Source organism: Podarcis muralis, chromosome 11 (assembly GCF_964188315.1).
Source record: "Podarcis muralis chromosome 11, rPodMur119.hap1.1, whole genome shotgun sequence".
NCBI classification, from domain to species: Eukaryota; Metazoa; Chordata; class Lepidosauria; order Squamata; family Lacertidae; genus Podarcis; species Podarcis muralis.
In genome coordinates this window covers 51,637,096-51,652,321 of record NC_135665.1, presented here as the reverse complement: position 1 = coordinate 51,652,321, position 15,226 = coordinate 51,637,096, and the positions used below count along the sequence as shown (strand labels likewise).

General features: G+C 42.4%; 1 long non-coding RNA gene across 1 annotated transcript; it reads right to left on the bottom strand.

The window, feature by feature from the left end:
- Positions 1-1,997: 1,997 nt before the first annotated feature.
- Positions 1,998-15,188, bottom strand: LOC114606133 (uncharacterized). Its single transcript, XR_003708780.2, has 4 exons — positions 14,775-15,188; positions 11,588-11,684; positions 7,329-7,545; positions 1,998-6,658 (listed from the first exon to the last, which is right to left on the bottom strand). It is a non-coding gene; the product is annotated as an uncharacterized LOC114606133 (long non-coding RNA).
- Positions 15,189-15,226: the final 38 nt, after the last annotated feature.

Genomic DNA, 15,226 nt, shown 5'->3' with positions numbered 1-15,226 from the left:
TTCCTTAGTTTGGTAGTTGTCACTTTCTGAACTGGCCCCCATGAAATACCTTTACATCTTCAGACTAACGCAATGGTTAAATATTTCCAAAATGAGCTGGTCCAATAGGAAGCCCTTTCAATGACTCCTGTGCATTTCCACAGCCTCCTGAGTGGCAAAGTTTTGCAGAAATGGAGTTCCGTAAACCCAGGCAAACCATAGGTCCACCTAGATAAGTATTGTTTGCAGCAACTGGCATCAGCCTTCCAGGGTTTCAGACATAAATCTTGCCTGGAGGTGTCAGGGGTTGAATCAGGCCTTCCATATGGAAGTTGTATATTCTAGCAGTGAATTATGACCCCTGAATTTGAGCAGGGAGGAACTATACTGTGTGACGTATTCCGGTGATACATGCCTGATATCCAGGGCAAAACCTTGTGAGCTCCTCAGAAAAAAAGGGCTGTCTTTTCATTTAGATCAGGACAAACTCCTAGCTTTCATGCTTTTAGGTGGAACGTAAAACCATTAATGAGCAGTGTATGTTTTGTGACAGCCTTAAGAGGCTGCTATGCAACTGGTCTGATAGCACTGCATCGCCAGATGAAAGTCGGTGATGCTGTCCTTTGCTTTCAGAGCAAAAGAATGGCTCTTCGAAGCACTTCTCCATCTCTAGTCACAATCAGTTCAAGAGGCCCACACACGCACACTTGATTAGTGTGGAGCTTGCATTGCCATGGTGACTATTCTCTTCACATACTTTTTGGCACTTGGAAAAACTCATTGGTGTCTTCCCACGATCTAAGAGATTGGAGCACTGTTCAGTGCCCTTGCAAGATTAGGTCTGTAATGATGGAAACAAAGAGATTGCTTCTGTCGCGACGGGCCTTAATCTTGCACTGCCCTGAACTTCCTGCTCTAGTGAACCCTGCAAGCCCAATGGCCAATAAATATTTATTGCTTGTAGCCATAGGCCATTGCAAATGCAGTAAAAGACCTATTAGCACAGGCATAAAACATGAATAAGTATACACTCTGCTTAAAATGCCATCAACATTGAAACTTCCTGGGGTTAGATTTAGCTTGCTCAAATTAACAAGTCACTAACAGTTCGTTGAAAGATTCTCACTTGGATTTTCTTTGCTGCAGTTGCCTATAGTGCAGTTTGATAGTATATGTACTCCTATGGGTTGGATAACAGGTCAATGACTCTGTTTTGCACTGGTCACCCACTCCATTGCATGCAATATAGAAGAATGGTTTCTTTTCTAGGACAGGCATACAGTGGGCAGTGCAATGAATGTTATTGGCATCATCTGTCTGGAAAGACAATGGCAGGAAGTCAAACCGCTGCGTTAGCAGCACTGAAGTGACTTCCCCAGGGCACATTTAGTCTCTGGCTAGACTAAAAACAAGCACATGAACACCTCTGTGCCCTGGCTGCACCATGCATGGACTTTCTATATCATCACCATATGCTATGAGCCCCAGCCTTCCTCAAAGTTAATGTGAACCGTAAAGGCCTCCAACCCTCCCCAGTTTCCAATCAGCTGCAAGCTTGGCAACTTTGCTATCTCTGATTGAATCTGTGTTTTCCCTCCACAAAGCACCGTGTTTGCTTTGGGATTCAAGCTCCATCAGTATGGTACAGAGGATGACAACCATATAAATTTCCAGAAAGAGATGCAATCCTTGTAAGAGCAAGCTTATTATATTTTACTTGCACTAAGGCACCAGATGTTCTTGTGCATTGCCTTCCATTCTCAGAAGGACGTGCATAGGAGATGATAATGAGCGATTGCTTTTCTCTGTGTTCAAGGCAACGATTTCATCAGCTCCATAGAAGTATCTGTCAGCTAGCCAGTTATGAGTTATGGTCACAGCTGTTGTACCAATGGGAGGAGTCACCTTATTTTGTGATTGTAAATTGCTCTAAACTGTTTTCAGCATTGTGTTTTAACAAGGCAGGCATTCTTGTTGTATATTTGTAAATTCATATTAGAAAAATACACAAAGGTTGCTTCCAGACAACTTGTTTATTGAGCATTCATCCTGATTTGTTTGCAGGGAGATTAAGACAACGTTGGCTATTTAATAAGCATAAGGTTAGATGACGTTGCGTAAAGCGAGTGTTACTCCACACCTTCCAGTGCAGTCCCCCTTTACTTTCCTTATCACAAAAAGTCTGATCTTTCGTGAAAGTAGCTTTGTTGCTCAAGACAGCGTGGTCAACTTCAATTGTATAAACTAGATTTGCCAGTTTGTGACTGGGCCCTCCTGCAAAACAGCAACTGTCTGGAAGTGGCCTCTCCATCAGAAGGAAGTCGGATCTGAGAAACACTGCCCCTGGCACTTTTCATCATTTAGGAAAGTAAAGAGTAATGCACAGTCGTATTTTTCTGAGCTGTAATTCTCAAACCACTTGCCACTTTTGACTAGAATACTGTTTCCTCTCTAATGCAGAACGGTTATTTGGTAATTATAATGGTTCCATCTTTTTTTATAACTGTGAATTGTGCTGTTGCCACCACCCTGGGACCTCATGGTGAAGGGTGGGTAAGAAATATAAATGGAATAAAATAAATAATAAAAATCAAGGGTAATTTAATTTAAAAATTAACATCTCTTAAATGTGCATGAGCTCTCTGAACCCAGTAATCCACTGTCTTGAGTATCAAATGGATGTGGGATCTGTCCATCTAAGGTGCGGGTTCCAAAAAAGGAATCTAGTGCCAGTTATGTGATCCAGTCTGAAACTGACATCCAGTTCTTTTTGTTGTCCACTCTGTTTGGTATAGTTCCTTTTAAAGGTTTTGTTTTATTTCACAATGTTTACTTGAAGATCAATATCCCATTTCTTTCATTTATTCTTTTGGGGTGGGAACTGCTGTTGCTTAGAGAGCCAGTAAATATGCAGTCTGCCTCTGTATAATCTAAAAGCAAATCTGTAACAAATAATCTGCATCCCCTATCCAGAAAATTAATTTCCATATTAAGTTTGGAGCTTGCAACGCACTGAAGTGGAAAGTAAAGAATGATGCACAAGATTTTTGACAGAACACTGCCTCCCAGTTTTATTGGTTTAATTTTTCCTAATGACTAAAACTGACACATTTCCCAGCACCACCAGAAGGTATTTAGTGAAATTACAGAGCTCTAATCGACATTAATACACATGTCAGTTTGTTAGCATATAAACTGAGTGAGTCCTGGAATTAAATTGTGAAGCTGGTGATCTGAGAGATAAAACTTTTGTTCCCCATCCCACGCTGTAAGGTTCTGTCAGCTATAGTGTAAATTTGAAATATCCTTGCTGAGGACAGTTTTGCAGATGTCGCTACAAGATTTTGGCTGAATGTGCATGTCACGCTTAACCATGTTCAGGGCGATGTGCAGGAGTGGGCTACAATGAGACCCCGAATTGTGTATTCCCTTCTCCTATGCCCGCATCACCCAGAAGAGTTCAGAAGCTCCTAAGCCTACTTTTGTTTAGCAGTGGTTAGTTATGTCATCTGAAGTGGCAATCTGGTTAATATTAACCATGGTTAGCATGAAACAAGCCAACTTCATGGTTTCTAGAGCTGGCTTATTTGAACTAACCATGGTAAACAATAATTACTGTTCTGGGCTTGGATGACAGGAGAAGCTGTGGTTAACTAAATGGAAAGGAAATCTTCTGAACTCTTATGGGTTGCATGGAAGGAAGGGATGGGACTGAGAGAGCGGACAAACCCAGTTCACTGTGTCTCATTCGTGTTTGTGCACACCTTGCTAAAACCATGCTGTGTGGCACAGCCAAAGAAGATAAATGAGATCAGCATTGGGAGAATTACTGGTAGATCAAAGTAATTTCCACATCAGCCTAGCTCCTCTACCAAGTGAATGAAATCCTGAGAGAGCAATCCTCCCAAGTTAATTCTGATTTGATGGCTGAAGTAGAGCAGGACAATCAAAACAATAACAAAATGTAAGACTGCTAGTTAATCTTTAACATTTGGCATGTAAAGTATCTCTTGGCTATTCATGAACGCTGTGTACATGAATCAGAAGTGAGATGGGCCCTTCCCCAGAGGTCTTGCAATTTGCATTAGGTTGGTCAGGATCAGTAAGAGACAAAAAGAGTTCAGGAGAGTTATCTAGCAATAAAATGGTATTGGAGCATTGTTGCTTTAACATCTATTGATTGCCACAAATCAGATGTATGTGGCAAATGGTAAATGTGGCTAGGTTTTATCTTCCTGCCTTTCAGTAGACGGAAATGGTTCGTTTTGCTGAATTTGTCAATACTACCACACATCGTTAATGACTAAGAACGCGTTTTGTTTTAATTAGAAGTTTCTTATACTGTGCATCAAGAAATATTAAGACGTTTTATAACAATTAAGCAATAATAAATCAAACAATACAACAAGAGCACTTAAAAAACCAAAAACCCTGAGTAATTGACCATATGTTTATGAGATACTGATAACACCCTTCCTCCTGTTTTCTCAAATCTTAAAAAACCTCTTTTCTTTCCGCTGAAACCTCCCAGATCCATCAGATCTCCCCCCCCCACTTCGCATGACTTTTCTTTTATACAGCCACTCTTCAAAAAATAACACACGATGCAGCCAAAGCTTATCATTTTATGCTCCATGGAATTCAAGGAAGATAATTAAAGATGGGGGTGTCATCCACTGAAGCTGAATGGTGGGGGGGCCATAGGACAGGTAAGAGGAAGTACAGTGCATTGTAAAACTATGGAATTTGGGGGTTGTTTTGAGGGGGGGGGTTGTAGCTGGGGGGCTTTCCGTATCTTTATTTTAGATCTTGTGATTTATGAGGAAATTGTTCAGTTTGTGTATTTTTTTAATGTTTTATTTATTATGTCTACAGTGGTGCCTCGCAAGACGAAATTAATTCGTTCCGCGAGGCTCTTCGTCTAGCGGTTTTTTCGTCTTGCGAAGCAAGCCCATTGACAGCTTAGCGGATTAGCGCTATTAGCGGTTTAGCGGCTTTTAGCAATCAGCTGTTAAGCGGCTTATCAGTGGATCAGCTGATAAGCGGCTTAGCGGCTTAGGAAAAGGGGGGGGGAAAGGGAAAGGGAAAAAACCCCGAAGGAACTCGCAAGACTTTTTCGTCTTGCGAAGCAAGCCCATAGGGAAATTCGTTTTGCAAAGCGCCTCCAAAACGGAAAACCCTTTCGTCTAGTGGGTTTTCCGTCTTGCGAGGCGTTCGTCTTGCGGGGCACCACTGTACTTTTGTTATGTTGTAGTTAGGCATTTTTTCTCCCATCTTGTAAGCCGCCTTGAGCATGGTTTGAACTGTGGAAAGGCAACATGCAAATAAAATTATGCATTATATATAAAATTTGCTGCCATATTGTGATGGCTACCCAGTTGGGTAGCTTTAAAATGGGCAGCAACAACAGCGGCAAGAATTATATTAGCACAAGCTTGGAAGACAGAAGAAATACCAACGAAAGAACAATGGCAAGGGAAACTTACAGAATATGCAGAACTGGCAAAATTAACAGATGAATTACATGAAAAGGATAACAAAGATTTTAAAAGAGAATGGGAACCATTTACAACATATATGAAGAGACAACATAAAGAATTGGACTCACTGGCAGGCTTTGAATAAACAAACACAATTGTATATAACAAAAAGTAAGACTATATGTATTGGGAAATTTTGGGGAAACACACAGGGAGAGTAATATGGAAATAAAACAAAATGGGAATTATGAGGGAAGTCCAGGGGAGGGAGGGGGGGAATATGGAAAATTGTTAGAGAAGTGTTAGAGAATGTATACATGGAAAACCCCCAAAAAAATTTTTAAAATAAAATGGGATTAGGCAAATCCATGAAGGGTCATCATCAAATATTTACTAGCCAAGACGCCTGTATATTAATTCCGGTGCCAGAGGAACATGCTTCCGCATGATAAGTCTATGGAGCAGCACTGCTATTGTTCTCATGACTTCCTGGGTGGCCTCTGTTTGGCCACTGCACTAAACACAATGCTGATCTGGATGGGTGTGAAGTTTGATCCAGCAGGGATCTCCTGGTACGTGTGCCGAAAAATAACAATACCAATTCTGAGACACAAAGTACAAATGTGGTTATTCCCAAACTTTTCCACTAGAGGGTACTCATTCCACATTAATTATACCAGAAAGTAAATATACGTTCTGAACTTCCAAATCTCTTGCAATTGCTCCCAAACCTATAGTCCGTAAAACCTCATCAAGTGCCCCGTGTGCACATTAAATATCCATGCTGACTTTTATTGCAGCTTATAGAGTCTTTCATTTCTTATAAGAAACATTGGGATGTGGGTGGCAATGTGGTCTAAAACCACTGAGCCTCTTGGGCTTGCTGATCAGAAGGTTGGCGGTTCGAATCCCCACAACGAAGTGAGCTCCTGTTGCTCTGTCCCAGCTCCTACCTAGCTAGCAGTTTGAAAGCACGCCAGTGCAAGTAGATAAATAGGTATCGCTGCGGCGGGAAGGTAAACGGCGTTTCCGTGCGCTCTGTTTTCCATCACAGTGTTCCATTGCGCCAGAAGCAGTTTAGTCATGCTGGTCACATGACCCGGAAAGCTGTCTGTGGACAAACGCCGGCTCCCTCGGCCTGAAACCGAGATGAGCGCCGCAACCCCATAGCTGCCTTTGACTGTCCAGGGGTCCTTTACCTTTAAAGAAATAAAAGGTGTGATGAAAAATACAATGAAAAATCATATAGTATCTAGCACAGAGCAATACAATTGCCACAATTGGTAGGGGGGAAATAATTAAGTGGGCCATCACAAACATCAGCAGTTTTATGTGGGGATATTCCAAACTTGATCTATTCCATTGGTCTTGGTGGAAGGCCCCTCCCCATGTGCCATTTTAGGCAATCGTGGCTGGTGTTCTTTGGGATTTGTAGGACAGAAGACAGGGAACTTGGCAGTAGCTGGAGCCAGAGTGAATGACAGGGAGGGTCAATAAATACTTGTTTTGTCCCCATCCTTGTCAGGAACAAGCTGGCAGGATTTATATTTTAAATTTCTTTGTATACTGCCCTGAAATAAAATTTTTTTTGGTTGAGTGGTTAGTAAAATAAATGGATAGTAAAAGTGTTACCAGTTACCTGTCTTCCTTGCATGCATATACCAGCAGGGCTACTACAGTGATGTTTAAGATGCATTTTGAGCCACTGTGCAATTAATTAGCTAGCTCCTAGATGTCGCTGTTCTACACACTTGGAAGAAACACTTCCTCAGCTGTGATCAGTTCTATTATTTTCTTGGTTTAATTTCCCCTGCTCCCCCCCCCAACACACACACAGGATAGAAATGGAATTATCTATTATTTACACACCACGAGCTTTTTAAATAGTTTGGAGAGAAATATCCAATTAGTTTGCACAATGTCAGCCCAGCAGTTCCCGAAAGACTGCAATCTACGGTTTTCCTCTTCTTTTTTCTGGGATGTGGTTAGATCCTTATTCACATTGGGGGCCGGGGAAATTCATTCAAAATTAATCTTCACCAGGAGAAGACAGTGGCAGAGAATAATCACCTCATGGCAATTTTTCCTGTTTGGGGGACAAAGGGGAAAGGAAAGATGAAGTACTATTGAGCAAACCAGTTTTATGGGGCTTGGCCAACTTTTTCGCTATTCTAATGGACAATACCAGTGATCTTCAACTTGCCCAGGCCAGACACCCACCATGCCTGGAATATGGGACCCACTTTCACATATCCACTTTTGATTTCTTCATAATAGCACTAACAAGGCACATTATTCATCCTAAAATGAAAATTCAGAGAGTTCATAGTGTTACCTTAGCACTGCTACTAAATGAAAATCAGTGGGGTCTTTTTGTTTTTAAAGATCAAAGTGTCCCTATTTTCCAGGAATAGTCCTAGATTTACAGAAGCGGTCCCTGCTTCTGATTTGACCCCAGAATTTCCTGCTTTTCCTTAGGACATCTGCGAAATGTTGGAGGGTATGGTTATGCAACACCTGAGCCAACCTTTAGAAGACATTTGAGGACAGCCCAGTATAATGAAGGTTTTTAAAAATGTTTTACTATGTTTTTATATACAGTCGTACCTTGGTTGTCGAACGGAATCCATTCTGGAAGCCCGTTTGACTTCCAAAAACCAAGGCACGGCTTTAGATTGGCTGCAGGAGCTTCCTGCAGCCAATTGAAAGCCGCGTCAGCCATTCGGGTTCCAAAGAACGTATGCAAACCGGAACTCTCACTTCCAGGTTTGTGGCGTTCGGTAGCCAAAACATTCGAGTCGCAAGGCATTGGGGATCCAAGGTATGACTGTATGTTGGAAGGTGCCCAGAATGGCTAGGGCAACCCAGTCAGATGGGTGGGGTATATATAAAATAATAATAATAATAATAATAATAATAATAATAATAATAATAAATAGGACATCCCTATTTTCATTGGAGAAATGTTGGAGGCCTTGCTGCACACATATTGAGCATGTGTAAATGGCTGTTGCCTGTATTTATTGCTAAATGTAAATTTTAAAATTAGAAAGTGCCTTGAGGACCCATATAGCAATGGAGACGAGGATAAATTTGACCTGGACAAAGGTTCCCCACTGCCACCCATATATTCCCAGCTGGCAAAATCACCCGACGGCTTTAGCATCGTGTGGGCTTGGCTGTAGAGAGATGACATGCCATTAATATAAATGATACACTCAGCAACCTGTATGTAGAGTTCAATGCCAACCGTTTCCCTTTATGTTTCCATGCAGGTGAGCATACAGGGCTTAAATAGCTGATGACAGTGCCATCTGCAAAAGGCTAACGGCACGCTTATTAATCAGTACGAGCTGCTATTTAATCAGGCGTGTGTGCAATGAATTATTCAGCGGTGACCGGCATATCTTTAATACATATTAAGAGAAGCAAAACCGCACATCTGGTACAACAAAGAGATGTGGAGAAACTGGCATTTTCAAGTTTTCCTAAGCGGATGAGCCTGATTAGACAAGGCATTAATTGTGTGTGCACTTAACACCCGCCGAATTTGAGTCATACGTTCAAAGGCCAGGTAATTGTCCTAGAAGAGCTTGTTCCGGCAAAGTTTGATTGTAGAGTTAAAGGTATTGAAGGAATCAAAATGATACAATGTGAAGTTTGGGTGGTGGGGAGCAGCAGAGTGAAATCTCGTTTCTAAAATTGCCACCACACTCCTGCACTCATGTTTCCACCTCAGAAATTCGCCCTTGAACCCTGGTTTCGCAGTTTGAGGGTGTGGATTGCGTCCAATGTTATTCATTCCCCAGAGTAGACCTGTTGAAATTAATGGACACAAGCATTGCTTCTTTGGTTTAAAAAAATGAGGTGCCAGTATTCATACCCTGAGAAAAGTGCCGAGGGGGCCAGCACAAAATGGCTGCCACAGGGAGCACAAAAGAGGTGATAGTATTCTGTACTGATGAATACCAACCATGACAAAAAAGCATCAAACATGACTAACAGAGGTCCATTAATACTTTGAGCAGAACGTGTTTGGATACAAAACCCTATGTTTCACAAAGAGAAACATTCCCTATCTTCTTAGGAATGTTGGAAGGTATGAAACAACAGGGGGAAAATGTAATTTTGTGTGTGAGAGAGCTTTTTCTATAGGCCAGAGCTGGCTCCAACATTAGGTAAAATGACTTGGCTGCCTCAGGCAGATGATTTTGGATGTTGCGAAAGGGAAACATATATATTTTTTCCTGCCAGGGAGGGGGGAGAGCACTTGAGTGGTCTTTGGCTTTGACCAGCGGTGAATGCTACCCACCTTGACTTGTGGGTGGGCATCATTAGCTGCTTGGTCTCAGGAAACAAAATGTCCCGGGGCAGTCCTGAGTGGAGCTGGAATGTCTGTTCCCGGCACAATTAAATGCAGGGCCGGCTCTACCATTAGGCAGATCCAACCCACTGGCTGTTCCTCCAAAGTCCTCAGCCAAGCACCTCTGTTGCAGACTAGAGTTGTGCACATCACACGGCCTGCTCTGCAACCCTTAAATGTGCCTGCCATCTTCAGGTTTCCTGGAGGATGTTGTGCTACCTTCCTGTTAGCGGATTTGTAGTAAAATTCAGTTGTAAATTCAGTGCAGGAAGCTCAAGTCTGAGGAACTCCTGGCTAAGTGAGATTGCACAGACACCCTCCTTACTAATCTTCAGGTGTGTGACTAATAATTTCTTGCTCATTTTAAGGCAATCTTTTTGTTTTGTGATATTGTTTTGCCATTTCATTTTGTGTGTGGTTTGGTTTTCTGTACACCACATGGAAATGTCCATGATTAAGTAGTATATAAATGTCTTATCTGCCAGTACAATTGACTTCTGCACATGGATTTGAGTTGTGTGTGTTCTCTTCTCCTTAGGCCTCAGGCAGCAAAATGCCTTGGGCCAGTCCAGTCTATCATTCGGCAACTCTAAGGTTTGCTGTTAGCTATTACAGCAGGCTTCCTTAACCTCAGCCCTCCAGATGTTTTTGGCCTACAACTCCCATGATCCCTAGCTAGCAGGACCAGTGGTCAGGGATGATGGGAATTGTAGTCTCAAAACATCTGGAGGGCCGAGGTTGAGGAAGCCTGTATTACAGTATATCAGAGTGCTGCCCTCTTGAGGCTGAATAATTTTGTTTTCAGGGACCAAGATCAGATCTCTAGAGCAGTAGTGTTCAAACTTCCTACATTGAGGGAACCCATGTACACATCAACTCATCTACCAAGGGACCCTTGACTATATGTCACAGAACCTCTGCTCATTCAGAGAATATTCTAGCATGTAGTTCCCAAATTCCCCCCAACATGGACTTGAGATTGCCAAGGGCCATAGAATCATAGAATTGTAGAGTTGGGACCCTGAGGACCACTGCAATGCAGGACTACTGGGATCGAAACCGCAACCTTGGCATTATCAGCACCACGCTCTAACCAAACGCGGATGACCACTTAATGATTTTTCTGCCTATTGGTTGCTGTTTAGTAATGTCCGACTCTTCGTGACCCCATGGACCAGAGCACGCCAGGCACTCCTGTCTTCCACTGCCTCTCAGTTTGGCCAAACTCATGCCGGTTGCTTCGAGAACACTGTCCAACCATCTCGTCCTTTGTCGTCCCCTTCTCCTTGTGCCCTCAATCTTTCTGCCTATTACTGTATAGCGATTGCAATGCACCATGCTAGATGGTTTTAAACTGCAAAATTTTTTATTGCTGCTTTTATTTGTTACATGCTGTATTTTATTGTATTCCAAATAATTCAAATCTTAATGCAATAAAATGCAGCGTTAATAAATAACGGCAGCAATTAAAATACAGTTAAAAATCAATATTAACTAAGCTGATGGATGTCCCATATTGTCTTCACCACAAATCTACGGACATGTTGCAAACCACCTAAATGAAGATTGGCCCATGGACCGCAATTTGGGAAAATCTGTTCTAGTGTGCACATTCTGTTCGGAGCACTGGCCAAACCTTTTTGGTCTCACTGCCACCGCAAAGGTACTGGGAGTTCATCCTAAAAAGGATTGGTCATATTTGTGATCCACTTTTCTGATGTTATGAAACAGACTCCATAGAGTTCTTGGCTCATCTCACACTTACGCACTGAACAGCTCTAGGTTGCTATTTCATGTCTTCACACCATACCCTTTGAAGGGGGAGATCGGTAGTTAAGGGCAATCTTGTCTTTTACCGAAATCTTAGAAAGTAATACAAAGCACATTAAAAATCATATTAAAGGTCTCTCACAAACAGTAGTGAATATATTGTTTAAGTTTGTAAATAATAACACAACGCTGATCGCTTTGGGAACATGCCCCAAGTTAGCAATTAAGCTTCTAGTCTACTGCTGTTTTAATAAAAGTTTTAGATGCTTGATAGAAATATTTTTGACTTCCAGGTAAAATTTAATGAAACATACACATTTGTTAGTCCACCAAAAATGCGGGGGCAGATGAGGTGAGGGTTTTCTTTCTAAAACACAGCTTCGAGAAAGGCGCTGTCACTAATAAACTTGTGTGTTTATTTGACGTACTGAAATGGGAAAATTTAAGGGTTTGGTTGTCTAAAGACTCCTTTTTAAGAATCGTTTTAATTTAGAGTTCAAATGGACAACAATATGCTCATTTATTTCACCTTCCAAAAGGGCTCCGTTCCCAAGTTACCTTGGCGCTGGCTGCTACCCAAGTAGTAAAAGGGAAAGATAAAGGATCCCTAGGTGGTTAAATCCAATCGAATTTGACTATGGGGTGTGGCACTCATCTCTGCTTTCAGGCCGAGGGAGCCTGTCTCGTTATAAGAATTTAAGGTCTCGAATATATAAATTAAATGTTCATAAATGTACCAGGCAAACACATACATAAATATATAAACCACATGTCTGAATCAGTACAGGAAATCAGTCCTGAAACCATTTTGACTCTCCCAAATTGACCTCAAATGTTTCTCTGCAAGGAGGAAGGAAATGGGAAAACCTCCCCATTGTCTCTTTGCTCACAAATCCTGTCTTAAGGGCGTATCTCTGTATGAATAGGGTGAGCCTGTGACCTGGATTCAGGAACTGAGTATTTACCATCACAAAAGAATGGCCAAACTGCCCAAGTAATGCAATCAGTGACCATTATCAGATCCTGGCAGACAGAATTTCTGCTGTAGACCGCCCTTTCAGTAATGTATGTATGATGTATTGGGGGGTGGTCTTGGGCTACAGGGTGGGCAATTTCAAAAGTCTATATAAGAGCTTGCGCATCAATGTTCTGGGTTCTTTCTCCCTCCTGCATGTGATGAGTGAGCACCTTGTTGCAAGATCAGGCTTACTAGCTGCTTTGCTTCTCAATATTCTCTGGTTGGCCTGTTATTTTCTCCTACCAATAGGGAACCCACTTAAGGACGCTATACAGGCTCTTGGATACCCCATAAGGGAAAAAGGGAAGCTTTTGTTTACAGCAGCCTGCAGACAGCTTTTCTGGGTCATGTGGCCAGCATGACTAAACCACTTCTGGTGCAATGGGACACCACGTTGGACACAGAAATGCTGTTTACCTTCCCACCGCAGCAGTACCTATTTATCTACTCATGGTGGTTTGCTTTCAAACTGCTAGGTTGGCAGGAGCTGGGACAAAGCATCGGGAGCTCACCCCATCACACCGATCTGAACTGCTGACCTTACCCAAGTATTCCTAATGGTCACATTGGGTCTGACAGAGTCTCATAATAATTAGGTATTGATAGAGAAACAGCTTTGAGTAGAATATGGTCTTAACTCAAGAGGTGGGGAACCAGAGACCCTTCAAACGCCCGTCATTCCCAGCCAGCATTTCCCTCTACTGCATGTGCAGTGACCACCTTATTGACCACTGGACCCACATTGATCTCACCCCCTCAATGTGCCAGAGCCTATCTTCACATGCAGAAAATGTAACTCACTGAAGTTTTGAGACTGACCAGCTCAAATTTGCAGATGCAAATTTGCTGTTAGCAAAGCGGTATGCACATGCTTTTACATGTAGACGGTCCCAGCGTCAATCTTCAGCTTCTCTATTAAGAAGGGTCAGGCGACAGGAAAGAACCCTCTCTGATCCCCTGGAAAGCTGCTAAATAAGACAATATTGGGCAAATTTGACAAATATGGCGACCTGATGCATGGGTGTAGCCAGGATTTATGTTAGAGGGGACAGGCCTTTATTTAAGGGGGGACAGAACCTGTTTCCTATGTATTTGTATTGAATTTTATTGATGGGGGGCAGCTGCTCCCCTGTCACACACACCCCCACACGGCCTGATGCTAGGAATTTTCCTTGGCTCCTAACGCATGGTATGCATGCAAATATGCCCCCAAGAGAGAGAGAAGAAAATGCACCCATAGAAAGAGGGGGTGCGAAATGGGCACTGCATTTATGCTATGGAAAAACAGGCAATGCAGTTCCCAGAACAAAAAAGGTGTTGACATGCAGATTAATTGCAAAAGCACTGAGAACTGCTGTGATGCATAGTTGATGGATGCTGCTGCTTTGTCAGTTAAGAAAACCTAATTTTCCAAGAATACAGATGCTTATCAGAGAAGTAGTCAAGAGACTCACTTGAGAATGGGCCAAGAAAATAAAAGGGAAATTGTTTCCTTGCCTCCATGGTGCAGAGTTGAAAAAAATATCTGCGTACATGTGTGTGTGTGTGTGCGTGGGTTTAAATCAAGGGTTTAAAATGTCTTCTGTTTTTATTGAGCCACATGAATTATGCTCCCAAACAAAGACATCCTTGTGATTTTAACACTGGCACATTTGCTGTATAAAGCAAGGTAAGAAAGCAAGATAAACCCGCTGCAGAAGCAGGTTGTTAGCAGCAAATGTGAGCATGCTTAATGTGGACACGCCAGTAAAATTAGAACCAGTGGTGGCCTAGCTCACGTACATTATTCTTCTGCCCTTATTCCTCAAGACTTCTTCATGAGGCCCAAACTAGGGATGAAGCGAAACCTGTTTCCATTTTCTGCTTTGTCATCCCTATTTGCTCCCATACCAGATTGTTCTTTTACTCTTTACACTAGACAGAGCCTTTTAAAAACAGGGCACAACTGCCCCGCCCCAAACCCCTGAGAATATCAGTCTGAGGAAAATCCATCATTCTTTGTTCACCTTTCAACAAACATATCCATATTTGTTATGCATGTGGATGTGTGTGTGTGTGTGTGTATCTATCTCACCTGTCTTCCAACCTAAGGTATAAAATATAAAATTATTCAGATTTATACTACACACGCATGTCAGACACACACATTTTAATTGAGCTTTACCTCAAGGAAGGTGGGTGGAGGGGAGGGGGGGAAACCTCTTTACTTTTGTTTCCTAGTCAGCCCAACTCCGGCCTGCTCAATCTAGTTTCCTAAGGAAGGTTGCAAAACGCAACCAGCATCGCAATCCCTGCACATTGCAGCCTTTTCGCAGGTCCCTTTTTTTCTTCACCTCAGGAGCTCGCCTTTTCTTCTTTGCCTGTAATTAAAACATGCCAGGGGAGGGGAATGGCTTTTAACTCCTTTCTCCACAAGAGGGAACCCCTGATTTCTAAAGTGGGGGGGTGGGAGAGAAGCTTCTAGAGACGAACCACCAATAAAGGGGAAAATAAATAAATCCCTTCCTTCTCTGCCCCCTCGCCTCCGTTTTCTTCACACTCTGGTGACAAGTTTTAAATTGAATCCACAGGGGAGATCTCTTCCACCCACCCACCTACCTACCCAACCCCAGCCAT